Source organism: Pongo pygmaeus, chromosome 6 (assembly GCF_028885625.2).
Source record: "Pongo pygmaeus isolate AG05252 chromosome 6, NHGRI_mPonPyg2-v2.0_pri, whole genome shotgun sequence".
NCBI lineage: Eukaryota > Metazoa > Chordata > Mammalia > Primates > Hominidae > Pongo > Pongo pygmaeus.
Window position 1 is genome coordinate 147,845,388 of NC_072379.2, and position 27,345 is coordinate 147,872,732.

Genomic DNA, 27,345 nt, shown 5'->3' on the forward strand with positions numbered 1-27,345 from the left:
GACTCTGGGGACGGCCTCTGCTCTGGCTGAGGATTTCTGTCCCAGGGTGGTACAGGAATCTGCGTAGTGTTTTAGTTTGGAGAAAACAGGAAGTTACACTCATCACGTCTTTTGCCCAGATGACAGAATTCGAAATCCCCCCGGGGTTGTTCATGGAATGAGCCGCTCTGTTGTGAGCCGTGGTATTAATCAGCCACCCCTCACTAGGTGTGGGGGTTCCACCACGCTTCCTCCACCTCCCGTCACCACAGCAGCGGGTAGTATTTAGCTTGAATATTCCAAATAGTCAATTATGACAGTTAATTTCAAATGAGATGACTTCGAAGTACACGTGAAAACAATACTATTTTATATCACGACTCATGCCATCCGTACGTGTCATCAAAGCCTTCTAAGTCTTGATTTGTCCTTACAAAGACGAAGGGTAGAGTGAATGTCAAAATGCCAAACAGGAGTAAGTGAAAGTCTGAAGGTGAAAGCCTAGTGAGGTTTTATCTTAGAAGTGATTTTTAAAAAGGAACACGCAGATAAGCTCGAGCTTTCTGGAGCCAATTCCTAAGGCCTTGCAGGTGTTAAGGGGGTCGAGAATTGGCTGAAGGTTCCTCGGAAGTCTGCGCCGATTCGGAAGGCCACCTGGCCACCTCTGACTTTCTGATCTGGGGTGCATCCCCCAGTCCCTGTCCCGGTCGACAAAGGCGGGGAATCAGGTTCCAGGCAAGCTGGGGGTGGGGGTGCGCACAGGGGAAGGGCAGGGGACTGGGACCCCCTCTTCTTCGGGGTGCTTCGGGCCGTTTCTCCAAAGGCTGGTGGTGTCCCCGACCCAAGCAGCTCAGCCCCGCTCGCGAGGTCCGAAGTGGCGGGAACGGGTCCTCCGCGGCGGTCCCAAGGCGAGGGAGGCTGTAAAACCTGGCAGAGAATCCGGCGCGCCTGGTCGGGGATGTCGGGTGTCCGGGGCAGGGGCCGCGGGCTCGCAGGTAGAAGCTCCCCACGCGAGCGGGGGCCTCGGCCGCGGAAGGGGCGCCCCCGGGGCCGCCGGCAGCGGAGGGCGGGCGGGAGCTTTCCGGGCCCCTCCCGCGCCTCGGGCTGGCGGGGCGATGGCGACGACGGTTTCCCGGCTCCCCCGCCCCGGACGCCGATGGCGGTGCGTTCCGGCCCTCCCCCAACAGCTTCTCCCCCGCGGTCGCCGGAGCCGGTGAGGCCGAGAGGGCGGGGAGCCGCGGAGGGAAGGCGAGAGGGCGGAGGTTGCGTGGTGCAGGCGGCGGCGGCGGGAGGAGGAGGGCCGGGCAGGCAGGGGAGGAGGAGGAGGCGGGCGCCGTGTCGCACGCAGCTCCAGGCGGGGCAGCCCCGGTGGCTGAGGGACGCAGCCAGACCTTGGCGGGACGGGGCTTTCGCCGGGGCCCAGGCCCAGGGACCAGGCGGAGGCGTCGCGGAAGCCTTTGGGGCACCACAGAGATGCGGGTGAGTGTCGGCAGCCGCCGGGGCCGAGAGGAGGTGGCGGCGGCGGCGCAGGCCCGGCCCCGAGCCGCGGTGTCGCAGTGACTCGGGCCGCGGCGGCCAAGCCCAGGCTCCTGTCGAGGCCTGAGCCGCCGAAACGCGGCCGGGCAGAATGGCGGCTGGGCCGGGGGACTCGTGGGCGGAGGACGCCGAAGGTGGCAGAAGAGCGAGCGGGGCCGGGCCCTGAGTCACCCCGGACGGGCCGGGGCGGCCGGGCCTGGACTACGCACTGGGAAAAAGCCCGATTCATCGCGCCTGGAGGCGGCGGCCTGGTGGCGCCGGCCCCTTTCCCCGCCGCGACCGGGCTGGGTTCTCGGAGGGTGGGCCGACCTGTGGCCCGGGGCGGCTGGGGCGTCCGCGCCTCGCCTGGTGAGGCGACCTCCGCGGGACGCCGGGACCCGTGCCCTTGCCCCTTCGCGCCCACGCTTCTTCCCGGCGCTGCTTTCCGGCCGACGCGTGCTCTCCTGTGAGCTCTGGGCTCACGCGCAGGAGCAGCCGCGGAGCCGGGCTCTGTCGCTTTCCGGTTCCCTGCCTGCTCTCGGGTTCCCCGCCTGCATTGTTGCGAACGTGCAGGGCGCTATTATTGGGTAACAGTCGCCCTTTTGCCCCGTTCTCCTGGGAGAGCGGGCCAGGGCATGCGCGCAGGGATGCTAGCCCGGCGGCCGAACCGGACAGAGCCCCCCGGCGCCCGCCTAGCATTCGCTAGTCCGGCCGGGCCCTGCGCTGCGGCCTCGGCGCGCCCCCGGCCCCAACGGGAGCGCGCGCCCTGACCCTGAGGGTAGCCGTGCGCCCGCCAGGCTACTGGGACTTGGGGTCCCCAGACTTGGGGGTCGTGCGCTTTTTTCCCCCCAAGATCTGAAAGACCCCTGTTTCTGCCACCCGTGCAGTATTGTGTAGCGCAGACATAAGATAAGAAAGAGAGGAATGCTTGTAGACATTCCTTGAAATGAATCCCCAAAGTTAGGGTTTTCTCCCTTGCTGGCTTTGCCAAAAAGAGGATTCTCTTTTCCGATTGGGTCACTCTTGGTTGCTTCTGGTTCGTAGTAGGGGTTAGTGGTAAGTGCGCAAATACTGAATTGCAGTCTACTTAAGTATTTATTTGCTCCGTGTAATTGCTCTTTCCGGTAGTAGCATTAAAATCGTCAAAAGTTCTGAGTGGAGTAAACGATCACACTTTTTGGAATGCACTTAACGAAGCGGCAGAAGAGGAACTAGATTCCTTTTTTACTTCAAGCCATGAGCTTCTAGGACCTAAGCATAGCTTAACGCCTCGCAGAAGTGTGTGCAGTTTTAAGTTTAACACTTCAGTACCCGATTTTCTGAAATCCTGGAGAGTGTATTATGTAGTAAAATATGTAATGATGTTTAAAATGTAAAACCAGTCATTCTGTTTGAAAAAAATATTTGGAGATGAGATTTTTCTTTGTTTAAAGAAGGTTTGTTTTTGGACATTGAAAAATGTTTTACTTGAAGGTTCTATTTGTTGTTTTCCATGGTGAGTCGAAATAGTTGCGTTGCATTTCAAATTCCAAAGCATGCAAACACAAGACTGGCTCGCTTTAACTCTATTATGCCCATTTTTGGAGGTTTCAGGAGAGTGTTTGTTCCTTAAGCTTGAGAGGGATGGCTGAATTGCTTTCTAAATATGTTAAATTTTTTTCTCATTGGCTTCATCTTTTAAAAACGATTTTGTCAAAAAACAAACCAACTTTAGATATGCGAGGGTTTTTCACCAATTTATAAAAGCCTCCCTCCCTGAGAGCCACATGCTCAGGTCCTTATAGGCAGCCCCACCCCCCACTCCTAATGTGTGTACCACATCAGAAGACAGACACGCATGCCTGAGCTGATTCTGCATGGTTTCCTTAGATATTACAGTTCATTAGACTCTTGCCACTTACTGAATGTTATCTTCTAGCTGTAATTAACTACATTACAGCCTTATTTTCCATACATTTCCGATTGTGAATTCCTCCAGAGCAGGGGATATTCCTTATTTGTTTTTGCGTCCCCAGAGTAACAGAACTTGGTTGTGGTGGTGCCTCAGTTGCTTTTTTTTTAATGCATGAGTTTTCTGGAATAATTCTAACTTAACGTTTGAAAACATGCCTTGATTTTTGGCTACAGAAAACACAGTCGTTGCGCTTAAGCCGGTTAAGAATGCAAGCTTTATTATACACTTCTCGAGTAAAATTGATCGTCTCTCTCATCCCTCCTTTTCTATTCCCCCTTCCCTCTTCACTTCCCTTCTCCCCGAAACACCCCAGTATCTAGTACAGGGCCCTAACAAAAATGCCCAGGTTTTCTATACCTATGGAAGTCCGGGAAAGTGCGAAAAAAACAGGTTGTGAAACTTTAACTTTTTTCCCCCTTAAAACTAGTTTTAAGGTGTGGATTTTTTTACTTTTTGTGTTTGGTGTTTTTTTGGAAACACGATCAGGTTTTTCCCCCCAGGTAGAGTATCCAGCCTTGCCTTTGAAATGAAGCAGTTTGGTAGTTAAGGCTCCTCCTTGTAGATGAGGCAAGCCCCATGGTTCTGCTGGAGTGGGATAGGAAGTTGCTGTGGGAGGAACCATCCCTGGGTCTCTGAGGGCCATTCATCAGAATGTCATTCCCAGTATACCCAGAGGCGTTGTGTCTGTCTTTCAGCATGGAAAATTAAAATGAATGTACTTTAAATTGAGGAGTTGTTACTTGCCATTCTTCAAATTAAAAATATTAGGGCCTTAAAAACTTAGGAACTTGGTTTTTTGTTTGTTTTGCTGTTTCAGCCCTCCGTAGGTCCTAAAGCTAGTGACCTTGAGTCATTCTGGAATAAAATGTCTTTGGGGGACTGTCAGCTTCATTATGAACTTGTCTTTTAGGTATGTCTGGAGAAAAGAGTGTTAACCATTTTAAGGGCCAATTCTAAAGTTGCCTTGCTTTTTAAAAACATTTGGTAGTTTATCAGTGTGTTTGTTTTGCTTCCAAATGAAGAAATGAGCATTAAATGAAAAATAGATCCAATTTGGATAAAAGCCTTATGTTTACTACTGAGGACATAATTTCCTGTTTATAGGAAGTTTCCTGTTTATAATATGAAGATTTAGTAAACACACTATAAACAGAATTATTATAACATTTAATGACTTAAGTTTTTTATTCACTCATGGAGGTGTTTCATTTCTAAAAATTCTGTGAGAGAGAGAGAGATTTAAGTCATTTATTTTTGCTTAGGTATAGAACATCTTGCTTGGGAGAGAAGACATGGAGTCTAGTTCAGGCTTACCTTTGCAGGGCATATATTTCCTCATTTGTAAAATGAGGTGGTTTTTAATTGACACTGTTGATTTCCTTAGGCCCCGAAAGTATGTGGATTCCATGGGAATGCGACAGCTTTTAACATTAACAGGAGTTTGGAAAAACGGTCTTAAAGAACATTAAGTATTGTATTCATGTTTGAAAAGCAGAGTTGTGAAACCTAAGTTTGATAGTTAAATTTTTTCCCTTGGGAAACTTGGACCAAGTAAGCACTAGTCTGCCTTTCCTAGTGTTCACTCCATGCTTGAGCGCTATTGCAGTTCCATTCTGGATCTGACTCTGCGTTTTCTATCACCTGACGGCTCCCACATCACCATCTCTGGAAAGTTGGCCCTGATGTCCTGGTCTGGGTTAGGAGCCTTCTCTGGGTTCCCATGTTGTCCTGCCTATGTCACTGTCACAGTATTTAACTTTTTGATTGTACTTGGTTTCTCTCACCAAACTGACCTCCTTTGGGACAGGGACACTGTGATATGCATCTGTCCCCAGTGCCTAGCATACTGCATGTGTCAACATTCACATACATCCTTCCACTGGAAATCTTTACAGTGCCCTCTGAAGTGTGAGTACTATGGTTTAACCCACTTTACAGAATATAGGTGAAGGAGCTGAGACTTTGAGTGGTGCAGGTAAGGGCTAGGAAGGTAGTTAAGCCCGAGTTAAATGGGACAGGATAACTCCAGAGCTCAGGCTTTTAACCAGATGTTCCCTGAGTGTTTGACTAGTTTATGTGAAGATGGAAGAAGACTAGAAGAGATTAAAATGAAAATGCTTTAAGGACTGATATCTGATCATTATGGCAGAATTCATTATGCAGAACTGTGATCCACTACCAAGAATGAGCTTATTCTTCCTGGTCTTTTAGTAACATTGTGGGAGAGTAGTTGGGCACTGATAGCATAGACACGAACAGTTCTGGAACTTTGGGGCTATTGTTAAATTGGGTGTGATGTTATGACTCATTGGCCTTGCAAAAATTTGTAAAACCATTCAAGACTGTTCAAATATAACAAGCCACAATTTTTTTAAAGGTCTGTGTCAGAAAATACTTCGGAAAATAGATTGAATAAAATGGGTGCAGCCATTTAAAATATGTATGAAGTATATATGTACTAGTGAAGGTTTTCCTTTTTTTTTTTTTTTTTTTCTGAGACAGAGTCTCACTCTGTCGCCCCCACTGGAGTGCAGTGGCGTGATCTCGGCTAACTGCAACCTCCGTGTCCTGGGTTCAAGCGCTTCTCCTGCCTCAGCCTCCCGAGTAGCTGGGATTACAGGTGCCTGCCACTACGCCCAGCTAATTTTTTGTATTTTTAGTAGGGACGAGGTTTCACCATGTTGGCCAGGCTGGTCTCAAACTCCTAACCTCATGATTCACCTGCCTCAGCCTCCCGAAGTGCTGGGATTACAGGCGTGAGCCACTGCGCCCGGCCGTGAGGATATTTAAAGTAGTAAAAATGGCTGTCATTTTAGGGGGGTAAACTTGGGTGCTTTTAAAATATTTTTTAAGAAAAAATTTAAGAACCAAAAAATAACAGCATGGCGATCTCAAGATGGGGAAGACCTAGATATGACACCAAGCACAGGAACTGTAAAGGGAAAGATTTGAGTACTTTAGAATAATAAAACTTCTCTGTGTTAAAATTCCATAAACAGAATTAAAAGGTGACTGGCAAACAGAAAAATATTGTAACTTACAAGCAAATTTACTTTCCTTACTGTAAAAAGCGGGCATGTGAACACCACCAACAAAAGAGGCCCCCCCCGCCCCCGTGGAAAAAAATGGGCAAACTGGTAATTTATAAAAAGAGGAGCAGGAAACATGAAAAAACTTTCAGCTTTACTAGCAGTACTCCCAGAAATGCAAATCAGTGAGATACTGTTGTTTTTTTTTTTAATTGGCGTAGATTAAAAAATAAACTACTTATGGTGAAGGTATGGAGAAGTGAGCTCACTTATACCTTGCTAGAAAGAGTGTAATTTAATATGATTTTTTGAGAGCAAAGTATGTAACAAAAGCTTGTAAAATATGTATGTGCTTTGAAATAGCTATTCCATTTCTAAGAATTTAGTCTAAGAAAATACAAAAAAAAGACTAATAGATTAATATTCTGTCCAGGGTATGCTGTTATTTAACTAATACCCTCTTAAGCATTTGTTTTGGGTTTTTTGCTGTTGTTAAGGATGATTATTTCAGCATTTAGATCAATCTTTAACTTCCATAATACTATATTTAATGAATATTTAGTTAGTATTAATGATAAAATGCAACATAAAACAACATATGTAAGTAATAGCTAAACTTTATTTTGGTGTGTGAGTATATGCATTTTTTTTAAAGATGAAAACCAAAATGTTAACATTGATTATCTCTGAGCGGTGGAGTTATTTTTAGTTTCTCTTAGCAGTAGGTTATTTTTAGTTTTTTTTATTTTCCTCCAACTTTCTACAGTGCACATATATTTATAATACAGTGGATTAATTTATAATATCAAGAAATCCCAAAACAGGAGAAGCAGGGGAGCTACTTGCAAGGAAGACATTTCTGCTTAGTTTAATGCTGAAATCACTTAGTGTTTGCCATACTGGCAGCCCCTTTCCAGGTGTGTTGATGCACAGGGTTAAATATCTGACTTTCGTTGGGCTGTATTTCCAGCGGTCGGGTTCTCCTTTGCTGGACTAATCTTCTTCTCATTTATTTCCCCGTATCTTAATCCTTCAAATACTTTAGTCCCCTCATTTAATGCCCTCCACGAAACTGTCCTAATCTCATGAAACTGATTGATGTTTTGATGGTTTATTAGTACCTAGATTAGGTACTAATGAATTGTCTTCAGTGTGGAAGTTTCTTTTTTTTCGTAATAGTGTGAACTTTCTTTTTTTGCTTAGTTCACAATTCCTAGTGATAGCAGATGTGTTTTAAATTAATGTTTAAACTTAATGTCATTATGCTTAAGATAAGAATTTGCTAAAAATTAGAAAAAGTATTTTGATCCAGTTTCTGCAGTAGCTTGGAAAATTCAGAGGCTACTATCAATTATTTAAGAAATGTATGCTAAATAGTACAAATGAGAAATACTGTTGTAATTATGAGAAAATAGTTGCACAGAAACGTGTCACCTCATGCTGGGAGGGGGCGCCTCTGCTATGTCGAAATTAATTAAATGCTAACTAAAATAGTTATGTGTGCCTAATAGGCATCCGAAAGTCAGAACGGGGGAAAAAGGCAGACAGCTCAGACCTCCTTTTCTCAAGGCAGGAAGGAGGCTTTGGTGAGACTGGAGGGAAAGGTTTGGAACCCTAGATGATGTCAATAAACCAGACTCTTTGATCTCAAGTGGAATTCAGGGAATAGAGCCATTTCCCCCTCCCCAAACTTCAAGCTTATCTGTAGGAACTTGGAGACTTTGGTGTGGGGGATGGTGGAGAAGGAAAATTCCAGACTGATTCTTCTGACTTCTCTCATCTTAAATATTTAAAGTCTTCAAAAGGCTTACTTGCCATTTTATCTTACATGCAATAGTAATCCTTAGTCTAGGTTGAGCATCCCTAATTTGAAAATTCTAAATCCTCCAAAATCTAAAACTTCCTTAGTTACCAACATGGTGTGACAAGTGGATCATTTCACCCCGACCTCATGTGATGGGCCACGGTCAACATGCAGGTGCCCAACAGTTTATTCAGTGTCCCCAAGGGGAAAATAAAATTACCTTCAGGCTGTGTGTATAAGGTGTATATGAAACATCTGAATTCCCCGTTTAGATTTGGATCCCATCCCCAAGGTACCTCAAATATTCCAAAATATGAAACAGTCTGCAATTCAAAAGACTTCTGGACCCAAGCATTTCAGATAAGGGATACTCAGTTTGTGTTCAGTGCTTGGTATGAGCCAAAGACCGTGCCGAGCTTGCTTTGTGACTCCCTAGCTGCTTGCCCTCAGCTTTCTGCTGCTTGCAGATACCTCACATGGGACAGAAGGCTGTCTAATGCAGTCCTGGTTGAGGGTGGACTTTGACACACAGCATGGGAATATATTACATCAATCATCAAGTAGAGGCTACTGAAATGAGAGGGTCTCCTATTTGATGTGTTGATGAAAGGCTACTTGGGCACCTGTGTAGAGTAGGTCCTACCAACAAGGGACCCAAAACACACAAAAGGGAAGAAGGGTTAGGATGCTGAAGACACATACTGGAATTGGCTCTTCAGTAGTGCCTTTTGTCACATGTTCTATGTGTAGGGGACTTTGCCTTACACAAGGTGTGTGTGTTGGGGGGCGGTCGGGGGCGGGGTGGGTGTTTAATGTCTGCAGTTTAGCTGGGGCTTTACAGGTGAAACGTATGTGTTCTCTCTTGACATTATGAAGGTTTTGTTTGTTTTGGTCACTGTTATTTTTATAATGGAGCTCTGCCTTACCACTCCACTTGTTTTACTGCATTTTCAGGATTTTTATTTAGACCAATATTTGGCTATCTGTGTTCTGTGATATGTAAGGTATGGGAATAGGAGGGAAGATCTGTGAATAAATGTAGGAAATGCCAGGTGGCATATTGAAGGGCCTTTAAAATCTTAATTTGTTTTGCTGCTGTTACAGGGAGATCTATCTTATAGGGTATGTATATATGTATATATACATACATTCATATATATTAAAAAGCACACTCCTAATTTAATAAGAAATTACCTTTGAAGGAAGAAAACTCCCCTACCGTATTAACATGTTTTGTAGAACACGTACTGATTTTAAAATCATAGAATGTGGAAAATTAGGTCCTTACAGTAGAGATTTGATATGGAGTGAATTGATGTGTTCATTTTTTTCTCTTGGAACGAGCACCTGGAAATATTCATGGTTCTTTGTAGCACAGTGTGGGAAGTGCCATAGAGGCCAGGATCCTAATGAGTATGGTTATAAGTTTAGTGTCTAGAAATAATTTTTGCTTCACCCTAGTCCTTGTTTAAATCCTAAATACTATCAGAGGAATTATATTAAAAAAATTTTAAGGCATATGGGAGACAACACAATCAAAGCCTATGTCATTTACATGTTATTGGTGGTGTCATATGTTGAGAACACTTTTTATTTTGTTAAATAATTTTTTTTTTTTAAGTTCCAGGGTACATGTGCAGCTGTGCAGGTTTGTTACATAGGTAAACGTGTGCCATGGTGGTTTGCTGTACCGATCAACCCATCACCTAGGTATTAAGCCCAGCATACATTAGCTGTTTTCCCTGGTGCTGGTCCCACCTTCCCCAAAAGGCCCCAGTGAGTGTTGTTCCCTTCCCAGTGTCCATGGAGAACACTTTTTAAACCTGTAAAATAATGGTTTAACTACAAAGTTGTTTCACATTTTTTCTTTAAAAATCTAAAACTTCCTGAGTTTTAAAAGCATCTCAATACTTCTCTTGAAGGCACTCTTAGATTTGTACTTGATTCATTAGATTGGTTCTCTTGCATTTCTAATTCATGGTTTCCAGAGGGTGAACGCTGTTCTCAGGATGTCTTGCGTTAGAGGAGTTTAGGAAGCATCACCAGGTCTGTTCTTCAGTGTCCCCTTCTGAGTAGGGGCCACATTGCCCATTTCCCAGACTTGTGGACCAGGTTACCTGTCTTTTTTCTTGGGTGACCGCCTGAGGTTAGGGTTCTATGCAGAATACTTGCTGTTCCAGTTCATCTTGTCTTTTGTAACTCTTCATGAGCATTCAGGAGATAGCTTTAACTTGATCCTCTCTTCTAGTCTTTTTTGCTTTGTGGTTTCTCAGTTTTTTCAGGTTAAGCAATTCTCAGCAACTTCAGCTGAGAGCCTTCCAGTCCTGCTAATAGCCTTCAGGGCTTTTCCATTTGACTAACCTGCCCTTCCAACTTGGCTTGCCCCAAACCGATCTCTTTTTTGCTCCCTAGACCATATCCGACATCTCTATTTCTAGCGTTATGTCAGAGACACAGATTTCAGACTTTATTTCTTTTGTTTGTCCATATTCAACGATCTACCAAATCTTACTAGTTCCTCCCCTATAACGCTCTGTATTTATACCTTCCTCTTTGGCCCTGCCATCACCAGCTTCATTCTGCCCTCACGCCTGGCGATGCAGTGCGTGCTTCGTTCAGAACTTGCCTGGCTTCCTTGATTACAGAGGCTCTCCAGGGCAGGTATTGGGCTGCTAGCATTTGATAGAGTGGGCTCTGCTCTTCGTCTTTGTCAGCGCTTTGCCACAACCATCCTATCTCATCTTCATAAGCTTAAAAAAAAATCCTGAAAATCTAGCTATGTGTATCATGCTAACATGCTTTTTAAAAAGACTGGCTCTGCTGCAATTCTCACTTGAAAGTAGCTGGATGTTGGTTCTGGGTATTTGTCTCTATCTCAGCTCTTCAAACTGGGAATGTGATTTCTAATAACAACATTTAGCAAAATTTCAACAAAGCAACCAGTTTGTGGAAGTTCTGTTAACTTTGAGGTTTTGCCATAATAAATTATAAATGTTGGAATTTTTCTATTGATAAGGCTAACTTGTGGAAAACTGATTAAATAATTCACTGATTATAACCAGCAAACCATATATTACACTAAAGTTTTGTTTCAAAAATATGGATATTGTGGAAGATGAGTATCCACATAGCTCTTTATGGTAAACATATAGGTGAGCGTGTATGTGTAACTAGGATAGTGATTCCCTTAATAGTTATAGGAAAAGTTATTCTAAAAAGCATTCTGATGCCTCTCTTGGCGGCAGTGAATGAAACTACAGTTTCACATTAAAAAGAGTACTTTCCCCACCAAAAATGCAGAGGAGGATTTGTTTTACTGACAATTGAGTACAGGCCAAACTGCGTATATGCGCATACATACTCTGTGCTTTGTGTGTGTGATTTGGCAAAAAGAAAAATAGTCCTAAAGTGTGCATCTCTTTATTCCATTGTATTTATATTTTTCAAAAGTTTATTTATTTGCAGTTTTGATGTATACATTTTATTTTAGAAAATTGAATGAAGTTTGTGAGGTTCAAGTCCTCTAAAGTAAGTTTATTATATATGAGTTCTTGACAATAACAAAACTATGGGGAAAAAATCTGGATTTTGTGATATTAGCATTAGTTCTTTACCTTTTTAAAAATATTAACTGTGTTTTCAACTGGGAACATGGATTTATGGTTTTCAAAATAAGCTACTTGAAGTATAAGCTTAAAAAGCTTGCTTGAGAAAATACACAACTTAATGTAAATTGTATGAAATAAAAAATATGGACAGACTATTGTTGAGACTTTCCACACGAAACTTAGGCTGGGCAGTGAAGACTATGGTATTGTCCCAGCCACAGCTAGGGTGGTGACAGAAATCAGTAGCAATCTTAACATGCAGGATGTTCTTTATGCCTGCTTAAGGTATGGGTTTTGCCAGGTGTGGTGGCTCACGTCTGTAATTTGAACTGTTAGAAGGCCGAGGTGGCCGAATCGCTTGAGCTTACAAGTTCGAGACCAGCCTGGGCAATGTAGCGAAACCCCATCTGTACAAAAAATGAAAAGATTAGCCGGGTGTGGTGGCTCACACCTGTGGTCCCAGCTACTTGGGAGGCTGAGGTGGGAGGATCGCTTGAGCCCTAGAGGGAGGGAGATGTTGCAGTGAGCCGAGATGGCGCCATTTCACTCCAGCCTGAGTGACAGAGTGAAACCCTGTGTCAAAAATAAATAAGTAAAATATGGGTTTAAGTTATTGTTGATGCTTTTATGTCTTTGCCCCTTAGCAATAACCTCCAAAACCCACCACTCTTTAGGTGACAAATAAATACAAATTGTACAGACCATGAGGGAAATTGACTAGAAAATTGTGTAACTACAAAGAAAGGTGCATCTTGACTAGGGGCATTACTATAAAAAATACCAGCGAGCTGGGCGCGGTGGCTCACGCCAGTAATCCCAGCACTTTGGGAGGCCAAAGCGAGTGGATCACCTGAGGTCAGGAGTTTGAGACCAGCCTGACCAACATGTAGAAACCCCGTCTCTATTAAAAATACAAAATTAGCTAGGCATGGTGGCGCATGCCTGTAATCCCAGCTACTCAGGAGGCTGAGGCAGGAGAATCGCTTGAACCCGGGAGGCGGAGGTTGTGGCGAGCCGAGATCACACCACTGCACTCCAGCCTGGGCGGACAGAGTGAGACTCCGTCTCAGAAAAAATACAAGCCAATGTAAATGTCTAGAGGCTTACTGCTGTTTCGGAATCATAAGCGAAGCTGATGCTACAGGTTTTACCACATTTTCTCCTTTTTTTTTTTTTGGATGGGGTTTCGCTGTTGTCTCCTAGGCTGGAGTGCAATGGCGCGATCTCAGCTCACTGCAACCCCCGCCTTCCGGTTGGTTTTCAAGCAATTCTCCTGCGTCAGCCTCCCGAGTAGCTGGGATTAAAGGTGCCCACCACCATACCTGGCTAATTTTTTTTTTTGTATTTTTAGTAGAGATGGGTTTCACCATGTTGGTCAGGCTGGTCTCGAACTCCTGACCTCAGGTGATCTGCCCGCCTCGGCCTCCCAAAGTACCAAGATTACAGGCAGGAGCCATCGTGCCCAGTTTACATTTTCTCCTTTATTATAGGTATGGCCAGATTGTTTTGAGACAGAGTGGGAAGCAAAATTTAAAAAGTCCCCTTCCCAAGAGAACCCTGCCTCTTATTGAAGGTTGTCATCGAGTTGCAGATTTCTGTGAGCTCAGAAGACATACTCAAATGATTGAGAAACTGTTTTTCCAAATTATTTATTCTTGGCTGATTTAAATGTACACTTCTGTGCATATATGTTTCTCCTCATACTCTCTCCCCAGTGTCCATAATTTCGGAAAATCCTAAAAAGTTCTTAGTACTTGATGTTGTAATAGCTAGTAAGGAAATTTTCAGCAAGATACTTTTCAGCAAATGCAGCATTGAACATATGTGCAGAGAATGGGAGTGCAAATCTGACAGGTGGAACCACAGGTGCGGTGGGTGACATCACTCACTGTGAGCCTTGAGTGGTTCAGGGACCACGGGGGACATGTGTCAGGAGCATCTTACCGGAAAGAGGTGTTGCTTAACTGCGCCCAGTTCCTTCAGGAGAGCAGTTAAAGTGGTAAATTGTCTTTAAAACGAAAAACATAAAAGCCCTAAATCAAATAAAGAGCATGGTAGTGCCGTTTCTCCTTTTGAACCAGTTTGTAGTGAAACAGGAAGTCTATTTGAAAGTTTGCTCAGCTAGGGAAAATTGCTGATCAGAATTTTCAACTCAGGGTTCAGTTATCTTAGTGGAAAGAAAAATAATGAAAAGGGGTGTCTTATTGATGAGTAGATTCATGTTCACTTAGTGATACACTAGCTTCCAAAATCTGCTTACTGAGCAGATACTTATTCAAGGCCCCACACTCAACTGCAAGGCAAACGGTTCATCACGCATGAGGGAAATTTGGAAATTAGTTGAAGAGGATTGTGGGAACTGTGAGTTGAGATTGTTCATCTAAATGGGAGTTAATAGCGTTTGTGGTTGACTAAGGGCATCCTTTACGGAAGTGGACCTCATGTGCACGCCTCACTGGGAGAGGGAGAGACCCACCAGGAGGTGCACATCTGGCCTTCCACGCTTAGTGGCCTGAGGATGTTTCCCTGGAGCACCACTTCCACAGGCCCTCTAAAAGGAGGGCAGAATGGCTTGCTGTTTGTATCTTTGTATTTGTGTTAAGCTGGGTTCTGAAAATACAGTGGTGCCAAGACAGAAACTTTTTGGATGCTGATGTGCAGTGAAAGCTCTTCAGTAGTGGCTTTTCCAAAGTCAGTGGGTTTCATACAACAGCATCCCATTCATTCACTAGCAAGAGAGCTAGGAAGTCCTTGAAGCTGGTGTTTTAAAGTATTCCGTTAAACATGTATTTCATGGTAGAATGAAAGATGCATGTGAATTTTAAGGTAGAGTGATATTTCAAGGAAAATTTAACTCTGTCACAGCTTAGGCTGGATCCCCAGGTCTGTCCCGATACAAAGGATTCCTCCACCCTGTGCTGAAAGTTACATTTTGGTGGGAATTTTAGAGAAGTGCCACCTCTGGTGTCATCGGTTATCAAAGGTATTGTGGAGTTTTCACGTAACGTTAATTTACTTCATTTTGACTTCAAAAATAAGCATGGGTGGTTTAACATTTAAATACTATCTTAGGAATTGCATAGATATTAGAAACCCTTTATAGTAGTGTTAACATGAATAGTAGCAAATGCTTACTGTGTGTCAGGGACTCTGCTAAGCATTTTCTTTTCATAACTCACTTATTCCTCACAGCCACCTTATACAACAGGTACTACAGTATTATCTCTAGTACAGATAATGAAATACAGGCGCAGAAGTTAAGGAATCTCACCAAGCTCACACTGCCAGTGACTTGTGGAGCCAGAACTGTGAAGTTCCACAGACATCCCACGCATTTCTATATTAGCTGTTTGAAATTTGTCACTGTGTACTGTCAATCAGTGCCTCTTGAATTATTTCTTTAGTAAAATGTTTTTTGTGGGATAACCCAGCACCCACACAGACATAACTGGGAAAAAAAAAAATGCACTGAGTAATAGTTACCTTGTTACATTCTATGAGCTCTTTTTTTTCTATTTGATTTTTTAAAAGTTCCAGTTCCCTTTTACTAAGTTGGTTTCATGATCTACACAATAATGAATTGCAGCCCTCAGTTTGAAAAGCATCTGTGGTGTAGATGATCATGATCAAATGTAATACTGTTTTTTCTTGTCCTAAAGTGAATGCAAATACTTGGAAACAAAATACATGCAAGTACCAATCTAGACCATTGAGTAAGCATGATTTAATCTAGGTAATTGAATAAAAGCATTGTGCTGAAACTGAGAACTGAAATTCAGTCCTCAGCAGTTAAAACTAGTTTATTTGGACAAACTGGGCAGTCCTTATAACACCTGTTAAATATAATGTGATTGTGATTTTCTGTAAGTTTTCAGGTTTTCCGGAGCAAATTTTACCAATGACACTTGTGGCATCTTACTTGGAAGTCATGTAGTAAAATAGGAAGAATATAGATGTTGACTTAATTAAGATTCATTTCTGAATTGAGCAATATTTAAGGCATTTAGTGCTTGTGTGTGGATTTTTTAGGATTTAAAAAGGACCTTCCTCTATTACTTATTCAGGTATCAACTCTAAGAGAAAAAAAATTGTTTTCTAATTCCTAAGATGTTCATAGGAGAAAATTCTGTACTTCTACGTAATGATATCTGAGAATTCTCGTAATTATAAAATGTGTGTATTTGAAGGAATGAATTAAATTAGCATGTGTGTGTATTTTATTTTATATATATTTTTTGAGATGGAGTCTCATTCTGTCGCCTAGGCTAGAGTGCAGTGGTGCGATCTCGGCTCATTGCAACTTCCACCTCCTGGGTTCAAGTGATTCTCCTGCTTCAGCCTCCCAAGTAGCTGTGACTACAGGTGTGTGCCACCACACCAGGCAAATTTTTGTATTTTTAGTAGAGATGGGGTTTCACCATGTTGGCCAGGCTGGTCTTGAACTCCTGACCTCAGGTGATCCACCTGCCTCGGCCTCCCAAAGTTCTGGGATTACAGGCGTGAGCCACCACGCCTGGCTGCATGTGTGTATATTTATATAATTAGAAGGACAAAGATTGATCACAACGAGAAGGCTGCTATATCTATTTAGTAAAACTTTGAGGCTCTACTAATTTATTCTTTATAGCAATTCTGAGAAGTCAGTATTTTGGTGTTTAATTCCCACTCCCAGCTTTATTAAGGTATAATTGACAAAACATATAGCATGCAACCTGATGTTTTGATATATGTACGCTGCACATCATGAAATGATTAAATCAAGTTAATTATATCCATCACCTCACATACTTAACATTTTTTTATGGTAAGAACTTTTAAGATGTACTATAAGCAGTTTTTTCTCTTTTGTTTTGCTTTTAAGCAATTTTCAGTTTTCAAAATACAGTACATTATTATTAACTGGAGTCACCATGCTGGGTGCTGGATCTCCTGAGCTTATTCCTCCTATCTAACTGAAACTTTGCACCTTTGACCAGTATCTCCCCATCCCCCTCCTTGGTGCTTAATTTTTTAAGGAAAACTTAAAAATGAATGAACAAAATTAGAATTGGCCTTATAGAAGGAACCAATGTCCCTTCTAAGAGAATCGGAATAGCAGTGCTGGCTAGTTTGGAGTCTGTCTGTCTTCTCTGTAGTGATTGGTGTGGTATTTCCTCATTGCCATCTGGTGGTGGTCTGAGTGGGTGTCGTCTTGTTGAGGTTGCCAAAGGGACTCATTTTAGAGGGCAGTGGAAAGCATGATCACTCCTGGGCAGAACATGGTCGTCTTTACACCAGACTTTGAATCCAGGGTTACATACCTCCAGCTGAGAGACACGCACAGAAGTTCTGTTGTGAGACTTCTGCTGTAAGTAAGTATCATTGGTTGTACTTTGTTTTTTGTTTGTTTGTTTGTTTTGTGTGTGAGAGACAGGGTCTTGCCCTGTCCCTCAGGATGGAATGTGGTCACATGATCACAGTCCACAGCAGCCTGGAACTCGTGGGCCCAAGCCCTCCTCCTGCCTTAGCCTCCCGAGTTGTACCTTATTTTTGAATAAGGTATGTGGTTTTGGAAGACATGATGTTTGTCATGTCTGTTCATTTGCAAGTTTGTTGTAATTATGCTTGTATACTGGCTTTAGAATTTAAAAGGAAAATTCATGTCTCACTCCTACCCATCATTGTATCATGGTGAATGGGGTAATAAGTCATCACGGTCTCTGAGTCAGTCCTGAGGATCCTCTTGTGACAGCGATGTTGGGAGAGGCAGGTATCTGGTGATTTTTGCTAGCGACAGAGTCCACCATTGTCTTCTCACCATCGTTTTAAGCGAGTCATTTCCATTTCTACTTGGCTGCAGCCAGGTTTCATCGCTTTCTACTCGTTCGGAGCTATGTTCTTGAAGGCCGTGTCTCCTGGCACTTACCAGTCGTTGACTTTTTCGTAATAGACCTTTTCCTTGATTTATCTTCACCCTTAACACTGTCGAACTAGAAGTTTCATGGATGAGCCTCCTTTGGCTTGCCTTCTGGCCTCCTGGTTCTCTTACTTATATATTCTGTCTCTTGCAAGCATTCTCTCTCCTTTTTTGGGAGGGGTGGGAGGCAAGGGACTAGTTTGCCCACGTCCTTTAAGCACAGAGTTTTAGTCCTCATCTCTATTAAGTTCTTTATTCACACTTTGAAGGTTTTTGTTTGCGCTGTTGCCAACAATTTTACTTTTTTGTCAGTTACTAAATTTATTTCTACAGGTGTGATTTCCTTTGGGCTACAATTTTTAAACTGCCAGCCTTTAAAAAAAGAAATCACATTCAACTTATCTAAAGTTAAGCTCTTCATCTTCTTTCTAGTTTCAGGCTTCTTCTCGTAACTTATCTATTTCTGTTAATCCTCACTTTCTTATATAGAGTTGTTCCTCTCTAACTCCCTTTACTCCTGGGGTTTTGCCAGCATGAGAATTTTTAAACTGAGTGTTCAATTTAGTGATATAAAGAATTTCATATAAATACATTTATATGTCTGGATGATCATCCTGTGACCTAGAACTGCCATGATATTTCGTACTTGTGAGTTCATATTTATTTACAATTATATTGTTGCCGGATAATTACCTAGGACAGAGGCTATAATTGCTTCAGATCCTGTAGGCCACATATGGCTCCAAGATGTTCTTCTAGCTTTTACAGTACAACTTTTTTGCTTTTTTTAATCATAAAAAGTGTCAAAAGTGTAGCAAACATGTCCATTCCTGAGAATTCCACATGCTAACACATGCAGACATCTTCCTATTTAAGATCCGGTAGTTATAGACTTTATATGTAACTACTATAATTTCAAGGCGTTGATGAGCATAAATGATACTGGCATGTCTAGCATGGAATAATGAAAATCTTTATGAGTTCTTGCTGACAAAGTTAGACACTTTGTTAAAAATACTGCATCTGTTGCCTGCATTCGTAATCAAAGGAATTGTCAAATTTCCATCAGAGGTTAGTGAAAATAAAGATGTAATTTTTTGCCCCATCTACATTGAGAAGCCCCCTGAAATCCACCCATGGAACCCACTGTAGTCTCACTTCCACCCATCTCCCACACTGTTTTCTCCTTCCGCCATGGGTAACCATTTTTATTAGTGTTCAGTTTAGCAGTCCAATTTTTCTTCTTGAAAAGAAAAATATATCTACACTTACGTGTTAGTACTTACTCCCATCACACACAAAAGGTGCCTGTTTTCAGTTAAGTGTCCGCTAAGAATTTACTTTCTTGTCAGTATGTGGAGGTCCTTTCTTTTTTTCTTAACAGTTTGTATCATTGCGCAGTGCTCCATTGTCCTAACTTAGTCTTCCTGTCCCCTACTGATGGATTTGGGGTTGATTTCAAGTCTTTTGCAGTGACAAAACTTGAAGTTACCACTTCTCTTGGCTTTGGCTGTACGTTTTGGGAATAGATTCCTAGAAGTGGATTGCTAGGTCAAAGGGTAAATGCATCTGTCATGTTACTAGATCTGGCAAATTCCTATTCTTACCATGGAACATTTCTTCAGCAAAAGCTGTATTGTTTTGAATTTTGTTTTTCGTTTTTGTTTTGTTTTTTTTTTTTTGAGATGGAGTCTCGCTCTGTCACCCAGGCTGGAGTGCAGTGGGCTGATCTCTGCTCACTGCAGCCTCCACCTCCAGGGTTCCAGCAATTCTGCCTCAGCCTCCTGGGTAGCTGGGATTACAGGCACGCGCCACCACGCCCGGCTAATTTTTATATTTTTAGTAGAGGTGGGGTTTCACCATGTTGGCCAGGCTGGTCTCGAACTCCTGACCTCAGGTGATCTGCCTGCCTCAGCCTTCCAAAGTGCTAGGATTACAGGCTACCATGCCCGGCCTTGTTTTGAATTTTGAAAGTAGTGTCTGTCAAGTTCTGGAATCCAGAAATAAATTGCTGGAAGTTCAAAAGTATAAATTTGAGCCTTTGTCATCCTGAATTCTTTCTTACCTGTGTCACCCCATCCGGTCTGACCAGTACCACCATAACTGCTTTGTGTTGCCTGTGTCTTGGGCCTCTCTCTTTCCATTGCTGTTGGTCTAAGTTGAGCCGTTATCTCGGTGTCACTTGTCTTCTCCGAAACCTTCCATAACTCTGTCACCCTCACAGAATAAAGGCCTTGCATCCTCTTCCCACCGACCCAGCCGCCACCTCTCATGACTTGCCCAAATCTTTCACCGGGCTCCTGTGATCAGTTTTCTGCCTCATGCTTGTCTTCCCTTGGATATCAGCGTCCCTGTACCTCTACTGCTGTTCAAATCCTTCTCATCCTCTGAGAAACGCTCAAAGCACACATTCTGTAAAGGCTTCCTGATCTTGTAGCCTGAAATGACTTCTTTCCCCTATTAACTTGTATTGCCATTTTTGTCTGTATCTTTAATATGGCAGCAAATCATCCATGCCATATGAATCTCTTCCAATACCTGCAGGCAAAACTTTGACATTTGTGCTTTCGCCTGTTTATATATTGTTGCAGAAGAGTATAAACCCCTCTATTGGTAATGTCTTACATAGCATTTCTTAAAGCTAACTTTCTGGTAGAATACTCAGTAATACTGCTTTTGGTGCTGATACCGAGACCCATATGTACACAGAACCTGTTCGTCTTGCAGAGATGCATTCCTTTCTGTGAATGAACTGAATTTGAACCATAAGATTTACAGCTAGATGCTTTAAGTCTGTTCTTTGTTTTTTCTTAACGACTTTATTGAGATTTAATGCACATGCTATAAAATTCGCTCATTTAAAATGTATAATTCAGTGATGTTTAGTAAAGTTAGAGTTGTGTGGCCATCACTACAATGCAATTTTAGAACATTTCCATCACCCTGAAAAGATCCTTTGTGTCTCTTTGCCGTCACTTGCCATTCCCACCCTCCCCCCAACCCCAGGCAACTACTAACCTACTTTGTCTCTATAGATTTGCCTATTCTGGGCATTTCATGTAATAAATGTAGTCATATGATACGTGGTGTTTTGCATCTGGCATTCATTTAGTGTTAATATTTTTGAGGTTCATCCACGCCGCATCAGTACTTGATTTTTTTTTTTTTATTGCCAAATAGTCTGACTACTTGGCATTATTGTATGAGTGCCTCACATTTTGCTTATCCATTCACCTGTTGGTGGACATTTGTGTTGTTCCACTTTGGGGCTATTATAAAGTGCTGTGAACATTCATGTACAAGTCTTTGGGTGGATGTATGATTTTTTTTGTTTTTGGGGGGTAGATATCTGGTAGAATAATGGAGCATGTGACAGATTTATGTTGAGTGGACATGGTCTTTTAATGCCCCAGATGTTTAATTATTAGCTTTGGGTAACAACAGGAACAAGGCAATGCAAGCATATGTGATAAATTCAAGTCTTGAGAATTTGACTTGGAATTGGTTGTTTGAGAAACAGAACCCATTTCTTATTTGGGTGTGTGTTTATTTTATTTCTCTGACTTTGGAGCCAGTGGACTTGAAGGTTTAGAATGGCTTTAAGTAAGTAGAGGTAAAACTTAGTTACTGTCGGCCAGGTGCGGTGGCTTACACCTCTAATCCCAGCACTTTGGGAGGCCGAGGCGAGCAGATCACGAGGTCAGGAGATCGAGACCATCCTAGCTAACATGGTGAAACCCCATCTCTACTAAAAATACAAAAAATTAGCCGGGCGCGGTGGCGGGCGCCTATAGTCCCAGCTACTCGGGAGGCTGAGGCGGGAGAATGGCGTGAACCCAGGAGGCGGAGCTTGCAGTGAGCCGAGATTGCGCCACTGCCCTCCAGCCTGGGTGACAGAGCGAGACTCCGTCTCAAAAAAAAAACAAACAAACAAACAAAAAAAAACCTTAGCTACTGTCTCTAGGAAGCCATCTATTAGGGTGTTTGTTAATTGAAATTTTTTTATGCTGCTTGTCAATTTTAATTGTTTGAGAGTTTCCATAGTTTTATATAGAAAGGGATAGCATAAATCTTATAAATAAGTGCAAATTTTTCAAGCCTTGAATTTCAGTAACGGACTCATGAAGTCTTATCTAATTAGATAATCTTTCTTGGTAGATGTCCAAACACTGAATGCACAAGTTCTTGGTCTATATTTACAAGATGCTAGTCCCTGTCCTGGCATCTTTAGTTAAAAATTTTTCTTGATTAAAAACTGTAGAATAATATAACATTCAAATAGTAACCAGCGAAGATCCAACAAAGTAGAGCTTTAACTAGCTTCGGGCATGTAAATATAAATAAAAGGCAAGCTCATGAATTCGCTAGTTCTTCCCTGAACTATTCATTGGCAGCAGTTTGGATGTGTCGTTACGTATTCATATCATGAAGCTTTCACCTGTCTTTTTGCATGCTTCCTTTTGAAGCCAGGTTGTAATGTCAAATGCAGGAGTAACTCTTGGTAGCATACTTCTTAAGGAGGTGGAATGAGAAACTCCTACCTTCTAAGGAAACAGCATGGGTAACACCTCTGAGCCTGGGCTTCCTCATTTGTGAAGTGTAGCTTGTACATGCAGAGAATATACTTACTGTGAGGAGTAAATCAGCAAAAGCATTAAAGCTGTTGTACAGAGTCTAGCGTAGCAGCTATAGTAAATATTAGCTCCTTTCTTTGTATAGTTAATAAGCTGACATGGAACAGTTGTACTCAGTGGACATTCTGGAGGTGCCATGGGTGTGGGTAAATAAAACGTGCGTATAGAAGAAGGTCCCTGCAGTTCCTTCAGTTAACAGAGTGAGTGCCTGTTTGTGTTTTAGAAATTGTGGGGCCACAATATGGAGGATGGATTGGAGGGGACGAGGCCAGTGAAGACCCTTTAGTTAGTGAGCCAGATGGGAGGTAATAATGCCTAGACTCTGGCAGTTGGGAGTGTAAAGAGAAGTAGGATAAGAAGGAGATAGAATTCATAGAACTGATTTTTCATCGGGGTAAGAATAGAGAGGAATCAAAGCTGATGGGAAATGCAGAAGGGGGAGTGAGTTTGAAGGGAGAGAGACCAGTCAAGAGGCGAAGCATGACCCTCAGTTGAAAGTCTTGGTAGAGGGAATGGGGAGGAAAAGTGAGATTGCACGCAACATGAGGAAAATAGATAGGATTAGATGTTTGGGCAGTTAGAAGAGAGGGTGGTGCTTTCATAACTCCTAGGATTCCAAGCTGGGCAGCCGAGGCTTCTGACAACTAAGTTGGGAAGAAAGGCAGGGAGAGAGTTCTGTGTCGAACGTGTGAGTCTGTGGCCTTTGGAAGATCCAGCGGAAGGAGGAGGAAGAGCTGGAGTGAGGAGCAGCTTGGAGTTGTCGAGGGTTGGGCAAAGCAGAAGGTGCCACAACAGATCTGGTGGCTTGTTGCTGGTTTCTTACTCCTGAAATTATTAACTTGAAACTGTAGAAATGTATTATTAAAATCCTCAACAGAGCTTTTTGTAACATGTATATATAGCCTAAAGCTTCAGTTTTCTTGCCTAGGCAGTTTTACCTAATCTTGGCTGTACACTTAAAACTCAGGTTGGCTGTATTAGCCTCTTTTCTTTTCAGGCATTCCATTCATTTAAAACTTAAAGAGAATTTAATAATTTCTTATGGAATTCAAGAATTTCTGAGCTTGAACTTGCCAGTCTCAGTTCTGAGTGGCATAGAGTATCCTTTAACTTGCTAAATTGTTTTCTTATGTATGTAGCAAATAGATCACAAGAGAACATAGCATGTTCCATGTTAAGAAGCAAGCTTACTACTGCAGTGAACACCCACCAACCTGTTCCCCCCTAAGAAATAGAATATTTCCAGTACTGTGGAAGCTCCCTGAGCGCTTCTTCCCAAACCCATTTTTACCCCACAGTATTTTAATTGCCTGCCCCTCACCCTAAATGCTTTTGCTTTTCTATTTTTACTTATGTTATATAGGTTTGCTGAGTTTTTTGTTAGCTTTTTATTATGGAAAGTAGAAACTGCAGTGTACCTGTCTCTCAGCTTTTTTTTTCTCTGCAGAATTTTAAAGTAAATCCCAGGCATCATATCATTTCAATCATAAAAATATGTATCCCTAGCTAGTATTTTTTTTTTTAACGTAAGTACAATGAAACCACAGTAGCCAGTGTTTTAAGCAGATAAGTGTGTGTGGTTCACTATGGTGCCTTCCATTCATGTCGGGGACAGCTAACCTCTCTCTTCGTAGAAGTGTTCCTTTAAAATTAATCTTAGATATAAAAATGATATACTGTATATATTCCTTTGTCACCTTTTTTTTTTTCACTCAAGACTCCTGAAATTCACCTGTGTTGAAGCGTGTAGCTGAAGTTGGCTCATGTTGTGTGGTCTGTTGTGTGACTGTCCTACTGCTTAGTTGTGAATTCTCCTGTTGGTGGACATGTGAGTTGTTTCCAGGTTTGTTTGTGTTTTGCTATTATAAACAGTGCAGCAAATGCATGTGTTTGCATATTTTCTGGCGTTCATATACAAGAGTTTCTCTAAGTCTAAATTGTTTTACTGTCGGTTTCATATCTTATGTGCCACACTGCAAGTAAAAACTTAAAATTCTTAAAGTTTTAAGAAGTTATATTCTGCTCTACTGTGTATTTAGGAATTGTCAAAGGAGTAATAGATTAGGAAAATACATAAGGCGTAATTGGTTAGATAGTTGATGAAGAAATGCTTGGCCCTGTCCAGTCTCGGGGCCATGGCTGAATCTTGCAAAGCGGAAGCTCTTCCCTCCTGAAGCTGGAGGTTTGAATCCTCAGTGGCTCTCCCTGTGGTCACCGACTAACATAGGCCATCAGGTCATCTTTCTGTCGTCTGGACTAACGAATGCCCTCAGCTGCCTGCTACATCCTCGGATTGAGACTCCCCACTCCAGTCCCCTCACTTCTTTACCCACCTCAGTTCTTCTTGGACCTCTCTAGAGTCCTCATCCATGAATGCGAAACTCCTCCATAGCCGCTTCTCACACTGCTTCAACCCCATTGCTCTTCCATAAAGACCAAGACCCCTTAAAGCCCTCTCCAGATGTGGCTGTTCCTGTCCCCTGCCATCCTGCAGGCCTCCAGGCTGCAGGCGGGGGTCCCCCTCTTCCTCGTGTGGGTTGACAGCCGTAGACCCAGAGAAAGACTCTGGAGTTCCTCTCTGCACTAGCCATTTCTCTCCCTGCAGTGGTCATCTGCTAACCACCAGAGTTCAGAAATTAATTGGACACTTTGGCACAGCCCAGAACCTTCCTCTCCACTCCTGAAACCTATTATCAGAGGTGGTTGCAGGCCACCCCAGGCTTCAGCCTTGTTTCCTTGAGCTGTGTTTTGTTCTAGTCATTTGCAGGTGGGGCCCTGCTGAGCCTTCTCAGCTGGACTGTGGCACTCCCACAGTGCCCCTTGATTGAGAACCCTCTTCCCAGCCAGAGGCAGGAAGAGGACGAGGCACATGAGCCTGGTTGGCATCATGCACTAATCATACCCTTTCCAGCTTTCCTTCACAGCCCACATGCTCAAGGTCGTCTGTCTTTTCTGTCCCTCCCCACCCATTCCAGTTAGATTTCTACTAAAGTAATAGCATTTTTGAAACAGTATTGGCTTATTTTATCCTCACCACAAACCCATGAGGTGGGTTAAGAGAGATGAAAGAACTTACAAGGTCACACAGTTTCACGCAACCGCTACCTTTTCTTCTCTTGGCTTCTAGGCTTGGGTTCCTTCTCTTTGTTTCTGGCTGTAACTTTGCAGTTACAAACTATGGGTTCTCCATCATCTAGTCAGTTTTTAAATGTTACTCAGGACTCAGTTTGGGCCTTCTGTCTGCCGTATTCCCCTGAGGAACTGTGGTTCCCAGGATCAGGTGGTGAACCCCAGAGATCAGCTGTCTAGGGCCACCTTCTCTTCTCTGCTGAGGCCCTGTGTGTCCAGCTGCCTGGGATGATTCACAAGGACCTCAGGTTCACACGTCCAAGGACAACTACCCTCCTGTAGACCTGTTCCTCTCTGATGTTTGCTGTCTTGGTAGACGGCATCATAGTCAATATCATATTTATCAGATAGGTACATACAGGTGTTTATCAATCACTCAAGTAAGCAAAAAGTAAATACTTATAAGGCTGCTTGTTGCACCATTATAATTGTTAAAAAGTAAATACTTGAAAGCTTTATGTTAGGTACTGTTGTTGATAAATAATAGAATATATGACTCACCAAAAAAAAAAAGAGGTATATTTCATTAAGTGAAGTGAGGTATATCATTTTTAAATGAAAAAAGTTGCCGAACCAGTGTGATTGATCCCCAAAGAGCTAGAAATCAGTAGGGGTCAGCACAAATTTTTTTTTTTTTCTTTTTAAAGCCATGTTCCTTGAAATACTGGAGTTTTCTTGAATTACTACTGGTCTCAAGATATGTTCAGGAAAAAATATTTCATGGCCAAGTAAGTTTGAGGGAAGATGCTTTATACTGTGTTTTTCTGATGGAAATTCATAAGACACGTTCACTTATCAAGACCTCTGAAGTCTTCTAGCAAACAAAGTATTTAACTTGACTAAAGCTAGTAATCCCTTGATGTTCAGTTCAGTTGATGTTCCAATTAGTGTTTAGTGGAAGACTGTTGTAAGTGCTCTTTTTCAAAAGCCCTTCCAGTATGTATGGATGAAACTGAATTACTAATACCAAAGAAGATATATTTTTCAGGAGTTTTGCAGGTCCTTTAGTTAGTTCACACTTCTACTCAGTGAAGGAATCTTGTGCACCGTTAATCTTGAGAAACAGCCTGTTTGATTAGTTCACAGTTAGAATTGTTAGGGAGCTTGTTTCATATTGATTCTGTTGGCTTTCATCTTCCTTTGGAAAACAGTCTTTTCTGTGAGACAAGTTCTTAAATATATGACTGCTTTTCTTCTGTTAGACCTGTTTATTTTGACTGTTGTGTTCCATTATTTTCCAAGGGTTAGACGAAAGTGAAGTGTAACTGTGGTGCGCGTGTGTGTCTGTAGTAAAAGCTCATGTGGGCTCCGGGAGCCAGCAGCTAGTTGTGTGGAGGCACATCTGGCTCTGCCATTGCTTCTTGTCCTTGACTAATTGCATCTTATGCCTTGGTTTCCTGTCAAGAAAATGATAATTCCTCTCCGGGGATTGGCCGTCTAGAGAACACTGAAGTTGTGAGGGGCCCTGTGGCTGCCCCTGCTGTCGGCCTGCTTCACTCACCAGCCACCTGTGTGTCCAAGTCAGGAGGTGGCACATCTGTAGGGTACATGCCCAAAACGCGTGGACATTCATAACCACAATTAGTAACTCCTGCGATGCCACGGATCTCCTATACCTGAGTACTTTTGAAAACTACCTGATTTCCTAAAGTATATTTTGTTTTTTTTGTTTGTTTGTTTGTTTTTAATATCTTTAGGTTTGGGGACCTCCTAGGTTTTCTAGCTATGAGACGTGATTTATGAGGAAAATATTTTTACCCCTTACCTAAAAACCATTTGAACCTCTCTGACTTTTAT

The 27,345-nt window shown here is 42.6% G+C and overlaps 1 protein-coding gene across 4 annotated transcripts in view; it reads left to right on the top strand.

Annotated features, from left to right (window-relative positions):
• Window positions 1-800: 800 nt before the first annotated feature.
• The window catches only part of CUL1 (cullin 1), a 102,067-nt gene continuing 75,522 nt past the window's right edge, over window positions 801-27,345 (top strand). Inside the window, exon 1 of one of the 4 annotated variants that reach the window (XM_063667939.1) lies at window positions 801-974. The gene's annotated coding sequence lies outside the window, so the exon portion shown is untranslated. Of the gene's footprint in view, window positions 975-1,005; window positions 1,193-1,266; window positions 1,459-1,955; window positions 2,551-27,345 lie in introns of those variants that run through there. The other 3 variants (XM_054495800.2, XM_054495798.2, XM_054495799.2) reach the window with 3 other exon arrangements.